Source organism: Jaculus jaculus, chromosome 1 (assembly GCF_020740685.1).
Source record: "Jaculus jaculus isolate mJacJac1 chromosome 1, mJacJac1.mat.Y.cur, whole genome shotgun sequence".
Taxonomy (NCBI): domain Eukaryota; kingdom Metazoa; phylum Chordata; class Mammalia; order Rodentia; family Dipodidae; genus Jaculus; species Jaculus jaculus.
The window spans coordinates 299,050,267-299,056,266 of NC_059102.1; the positions used below are offsets into that span (position 1 = coordinate 299,050,267).

Below are 6,000 nucleotides of genomic sequence, written 5' to 3' on the forward strand. Positions count from 1 at the left end.
TAAAGTGAAACTTTCATTCTGAATCTTTTCACAGTCCAAAGAACTGTACATTTCAAGTCAGTACCAAAAGAAAAATATTCATTTCAGTTATTACTTATTAGCTTTATAAGAGCAGCGCTATATCCCAACAAATGTATACCAGGACACCCTTCTATCTATAGCCTTCCAACATCCCTAACTAGGCAGTAACTATAAAGTAACCAACTTAATTTTTTTTAAGACAGTATGATACTGCAGCACTGCCTGACCTGGAACTTACTATGAAGCCCAGGCTAGCCTTGAACTCTAGCTTTTTAAGCTCTGGGATCACAGGTGTCTACCACCATGCTCAGCTTTGTAACCTCAGCTTTGTAACTAGGTAAATGTATAGTCAATCTTTTTCAAGGCCAGAGTAAGGAGAAATTCCAGGTCAGCCTAGGCCTGACTTGAAAAATTAAAGACCCTGACTTGAAAAATTAAAGTGGACACAAATTACCTGTGTTTATATAGCAAAAGAAAACAATACTTTTCAAGGAGGGGAGAACACAGTAACCTTTCAACTCACAAAAAGAAAAACACTAAATTTCAATTAAAAGCTGTGATGGCTTATATGTCAAGTTGATAGGACCTAAAATCATCTATGAGGGATTGTATAGATTAGGTTAGCCTCTGTGCATATATAGGATTATCATGCTTAGTTTAATTAAAGTGGGAAGACCCACCTTGACTATGGGGGGGGCACCATTCCAAAGACTGGTGTCCTGGACTATATAAGGAGAGAGCTCACTGAGCACCAGCATTCATTGCTCTCCACTTCCTAACTGCTGATGTGATGATGTGACACCCTGGTTTCCTGTTCCCGTCATGATGGACTAGAACTGTAAGGTGAATTAAACCTTCTTCCTTCCATAAGCTGCTTCTGGTTGGGTATTTTGTCACAACAAGAAGAAAGTAATACAATGCTTAAAGTTTAAAAGCTTCTTAGGAATGTCTGGAAAAAGAAATCTGTAGCATACTAAATGCTGAGCTGTAGCACCAATTGTTGACGTCCTCCCCACCAAACTCTGCAGTCCTGAAATGGAGCATCACATTCCATGAAGAGCTGGTTTGGGTGTCACTACATGAATATAGTTTCCAAATCTACAATGAATAAAATAATGTCTATATAAGCCAACTCAGTTACTGACAAGCTTGTCAAGGAGAAATATATCTAAGTAAAATCAAGTATTTTTCAAACCTTGAAATCTGCAAAGATCCCATCAATGCGTGTCATGTGTTCATCAGGATGGAAAATGACCACTTCTAGTCAAGTTTTTCACTTCCAGTCAGATTTTTCTTTTAACAATGGAAGAACAATAAGGCAATGTTTCATTCATAAGAGACAAAAAGATATTCAAATAAGACTCCTTTATGAACAAGTAAGCGCCAAGAGAATATTTCAGCAAACATCTCATTTAAGGATATAACCCAAGAATTTATGTTTAACCACATGTAAACTCTGCATCTTCTGACTTCAAGAAGAATGTTTACTTTGGTCTAGCTGGAAACCAGATACGGATGTGTATAAACATATACGTATTTTTAAAACTACTGTCTTCATGCTTTGTTCTACTAGGTAGTAACGTCTTCTATTCTCAGAAAGAAACACACAATATCTTCACCAAAAAGGTATAAGAAGAGTTTTTAGTTCTTAAAACTTTAAACTTGGGTGGGAGAGATGGCTTAATGGTTAAGTGCTTGCCTGTGAAGCCTAAGGGCCCCAGTTTGAGGCTCTAATCCACAGGACCCACGTAAGCCAGATGCACAAGGTAGTGCATGCATCTAGAGTTCGTTTGCAGTGGCTGGAGGCCCTGGCACACCCATTCTCTCTCTCTCTCTCTCTCCCCCCCTTCTCTCTCAAATAAATAAAAGTAAACAGAATTTTTTTTAAATCCTTGATCCATTTATTAAAAAAATTTTTTTTTACATATTTGCCTGCTTATCATTTAACCTCTGTCAATGCACAGATTTGCCTTTTTCCTGGTATGTCCCCCACATCCAGAGACTAAGTAGAACCACTAGGTAGGCACTCAATCTGTGTGGTGCAGAATGAACTACCTCTCTTGGCCACTTTCCTTGAGAAGACCATACCCACACACACATTTTGGTACGTCTTACTCTTTCCCTGAGTGGCTCTCTCTATTAACCACTGAGCTTAAGCTCTTGATTATGTCTTTTTTTTTTTTTTTTTTTTTTGAGCTGTGTGGTTGGAGAAGAGCTCAAATTGCAATAGAATCATTTTACCTATTCAGCCATCATTCACTGCACACAACTATTGTCTCAAATGGAATAAGCTGAAATATATGATTGGTATCTGAAGGCACACAAATACATTACTCACATATATCTATAATTCACAATGCCAGTTTTTAAATTGTATTTTCTCTCAGAAAATTTTCATGTATTCTTTCTGATATTACAAATAAATATCAGGAAAGTACACCAGTCTTTTTTGTAAAATTTTAAAATTTATTTATTTGAGAGAAAGAGGCAGATGAGAGAAAGAGAGGAGGAGAATGGGTGCACTAGGGCCTCTAGCCACTGCAAGTGGACTCCAGATGCATGTGCCACCTTGTGCATCTGGCTTATGTGGGTCCTGGGGAATTGAACCTGGCTCCTTAGGGGCTGCAGGCAAGTGCCTTGACCATGATACCATCTCTCCAACCCTGCGGCAGTCTTGATATGCATGCAGTACCTTTAAATTCCTGTTGTAAACTAGCGTAACAAAGCAAAGTGAACAAGAATTTCAGATGCCCAAGCAGAGAACTATGAAAAGTCAAAAATCTTGAAATGAATGAAAGGTGAAACACAATGGGGGAAAAAGACCAGGTCTTTATCATTATGCTCGAGTTTAAAAAGAGAAAATTTAAGTGAGCTTAAAATAACTACATCTCAAGTTTTCAAAAGACATCTAATGAATACATGAACATCTAACCTATAGATCTAGGGTAAGAAAGTTATTTCCCAAACCTTTGAAACTACACAATCAACTTCACGACTCTGACTATGAAACATAACTAGGTTATTTTTATTAAGATAATACTGTATGGTTAGAAATTCCACTTCAGCAGTGCCAGTACTGCACTTATTATATTTATTATGCTACAACGTAATTACATGAGTAGAAGAGGGTTTATGACAAGTTATGCTCTGTGTCACTGCAACCCTACAAGTACAGATTGAAAAGTTTGCCAAAATTCTAATTGTCACCTTCAAGGACATTTGAACAGGAGTCCACCTGATGCTCAACACACCAAAGTCAACTCAGAAACACTATTCCAAAGAGCTATAGCAAGGGTGAAGGCGGGGGGGCGGATCCAGGGCATATACAGGAAAATGCTCAATTGATTACTGCCTGTGTGCTTTCACTTTACGATCTTCAACAATAGGCATCACTGGGATGCTCCTGAGAAATTTCGCGTTCAACTGCCCCTCCTCCACAGCTAACATCACTGTCCTTTCTTCCTACTCCCTCCTCCCAGCTCAAACAAATTACCATTTGTACCCAGGTACCTCCTATCAGCTCGCAGCTTCTTCCCGAGCACGCCCTCGTCCACAGAAACTAGCCGGCGTGCACACAACACACGGCTGCAGGGAAAGACCTTCCACGGATGGTTGGGGGGGGGCGCTGATGATGGGGTTCTGCACACGTTTTCACACTATTTTGTAGATTACTCGCCCCTCGGCGACGGCTCGAGTTTCTCCCCGGCCACGATCATCCCCACCGCGCGGGGTTCGGCAGCCTAGCTAATCCGACACAGCGAAGGAATTCCGGATATTTGCCGGCAGATATCGCGGCTTTGCAAGTGCTGGATCAGATAGGTCGGGAATCTCCCTCCCCGGTGCCCGGTGCGCTCGCCAGCCAGCCAGCCAGCCAGCGACCACGGGCAGCGTCCTCCGGCCGCGCGCGGGACCGGAGTCCTCCCCCCTCCCACCAACACCCAACCCGGGCGCCGGGCGGTTCTCGGCTGCGGGCCGCCCCGCAACAGGTCACCGTACCCGCGGGCAGCCAGGTTTCGGGGGGCGCAACCGCCGCCGCCGCCGGAGGAAGAGGAGGGGGTGTGGCCGGCTCGGCGGGGCTCGGGCTCACCTGAGGCTCGGCCGGCGCAGCGCAGGAGGCCGCCGGGTGGAAGCGGGGGGTCCCTCCGCCGCCCCGAGAGCTCCCGGCGTCGCGCCGCTCCCCCGTCCTCCCGGCCGCCGGAGCGACTGTGAGCGGAGCGGCCGCCCGGCGCCGCAGCCCGCCCGCCCGCCCGCGCGAGCGAGCCCGGGGGGGTGGGGGGGGGGATGGCGGGTGTGCGTGAGGAGGGGGGACCCCGGGCCCACGGCCGGCCGAGAGCGCCCCACACGGCCGCCGCCGCCGCCGCCATTCCCCGCGCAGCCCGGGGGCGCGCCGCGCACCCACCGCCCCGCACCGCGGCCCCGCACCGACCTGTGCATCCGCGGCCGTCGCCTCCGGGGATGGAAGGGCGACGCGGGCCTCCAGCCTCCGTCCGGCAGCACTGCCGCAGCGAGCGAGGGAGCGCTCGGAGCCGAGCGCAGCAGCCGGGCGTCTCTCACGGAGCGCCCGCCGCCGGCGCTCGGGGGAGGGGAGTGCGCTGGATCCACCCCGGCCGCCGCGCTGGGGGTGGGAGGGGGACGCGGCGGGAGCGCGCGCACGCGCACGCGCGCGGGGAGGAGGGAGCCGGGCGGGCGGGCGGGGCCGGGCCGCGACGGGCGCAGCGCGGCGGCGCGCGCACCAACCGAGCGCGCTCGCGCGGCCCCGAGCGGCCCGGGGTCGCCTCCCGCGCCCGAGCTGCGGGCCTGAGCGGCGCAACCCTTTCCCCCCCGGGGACCCGGGTCGGCGGCGGGGCGGGGCTCGTGCGGCGGGAGGACGGACGGACCGACGGACAGGTGGCGCACCGCTGCAGCCCCATCGCTCTCCCTCGCTCGCTCCCTCCCTCCCTCCTGCACGGCGCCGCGCCGGCGTTATCCCCGGTGGAGGCCGGCCTCAGCCCTCTCTGCCCCTCCGAGCCGCTCACCTTTGAAGTCTGGAAACACTTGATCCCGAGATCAAATATCCAGCCCACGCTGGCGGGTGCTTTTCGACTTGGCGCCCGAGTCGAAGGGGGGGATCGGAATGGAGGGCTGGGGACTCTCACATCAACAATTCCAGACGTGTTAGTAGAGGTAGGCCTTGGTAGGCGTTAGGCAAGGTGCTAAGACCCTTGGTTTATCGAACAAATGTCCGAAATTTGGCATTTCCCCAGTCTCTGGTGAGTTTCAGGTGAGCAGTATTTACTTGCAGGAATAGCTCCTGCGAATGGAAAAGGGGTGGGATGGATGGAAAGGATGCGAATGGGGTGTTGTTTCACACGTGCACCGTGGCCTGCTTAAAATTAGCACCATTTGATGCAGTGTGACTTTGAGTGGAAGGTCTTCAGTCGAGTCACCTTCGTCGTTGGATGATTATGTGATCATCGCAAGTCCTTATGGAGGCAAGGTGAAGTAGAATGTGGGAGGAGGACTGCACCTCCACCGTGGAGTATAGGTTATTAAGAAGGAACCCAAGGTGACTGCTCCCACGCGGTTTCCTCACTTCCTTTAACAATCACTAAACAGAACTGTTTGCTCCGGCATGGTGAAGAAGGCTAATCGCTTCTTCCTGCCACTACCTTCTGTCATAGTCTTTATCTAGGTGGGGGAAACTAGAATGCCCTTCAACCCCTTTGCTCCCAAGTAAGGTTTCTTTTTTAAGCCATGCCCATCAAAAGGTAGGTTAAAAACAGATACAAAACAAGAACGGGCAACTAACTTCAGTATTTCACTTTATTCCATTTTACTTTCAAATAAAGTCTTCAATCACGATGTAATCACTGGAAGAAGTAGAGAAACCAAAAAAAGACGTAAAAAGGCCTCCCTAAAAGTTAAAATGAGAAATAGACTTTAAGAGGAGGGGCGATAGAAAAAAAAAAAAAGACTATAAGCTAAAAGGATGCAAATACA

At 49.1% G+C, this 6,000-nt stretch overlaps 1 protein-coding gene across 3 annotated transcripts in view; it reads right to left on the reverse strand.

The window, feature by feature from the left end:
- Nucleotides 1-4,575, reverse strand: part of Ralgps2 (Ral GEF with PH domain and SH3 binding motif 2) — a 141,390-nt gene extending 136,815 nt beyond the window's left edge. For 2 of the 3 annotated variants that reach the window (XM_045141935.1, XM_045141933.1), the window contains exon 1: nt 4,448-4,575. The gene's annotated coding sequence lies outside the window, so the exon portion shown is untranslated. Of the gene's footprint in view, nt 1-4,108; nt 4,190-4,447 lie in introns of those variants that run through there. The other variant, XM_045141934.1, reaches the window with a different exon arrangement.
- Nucleotides 4,576-6,000: the final 1,425 nt, after the last annotated feature.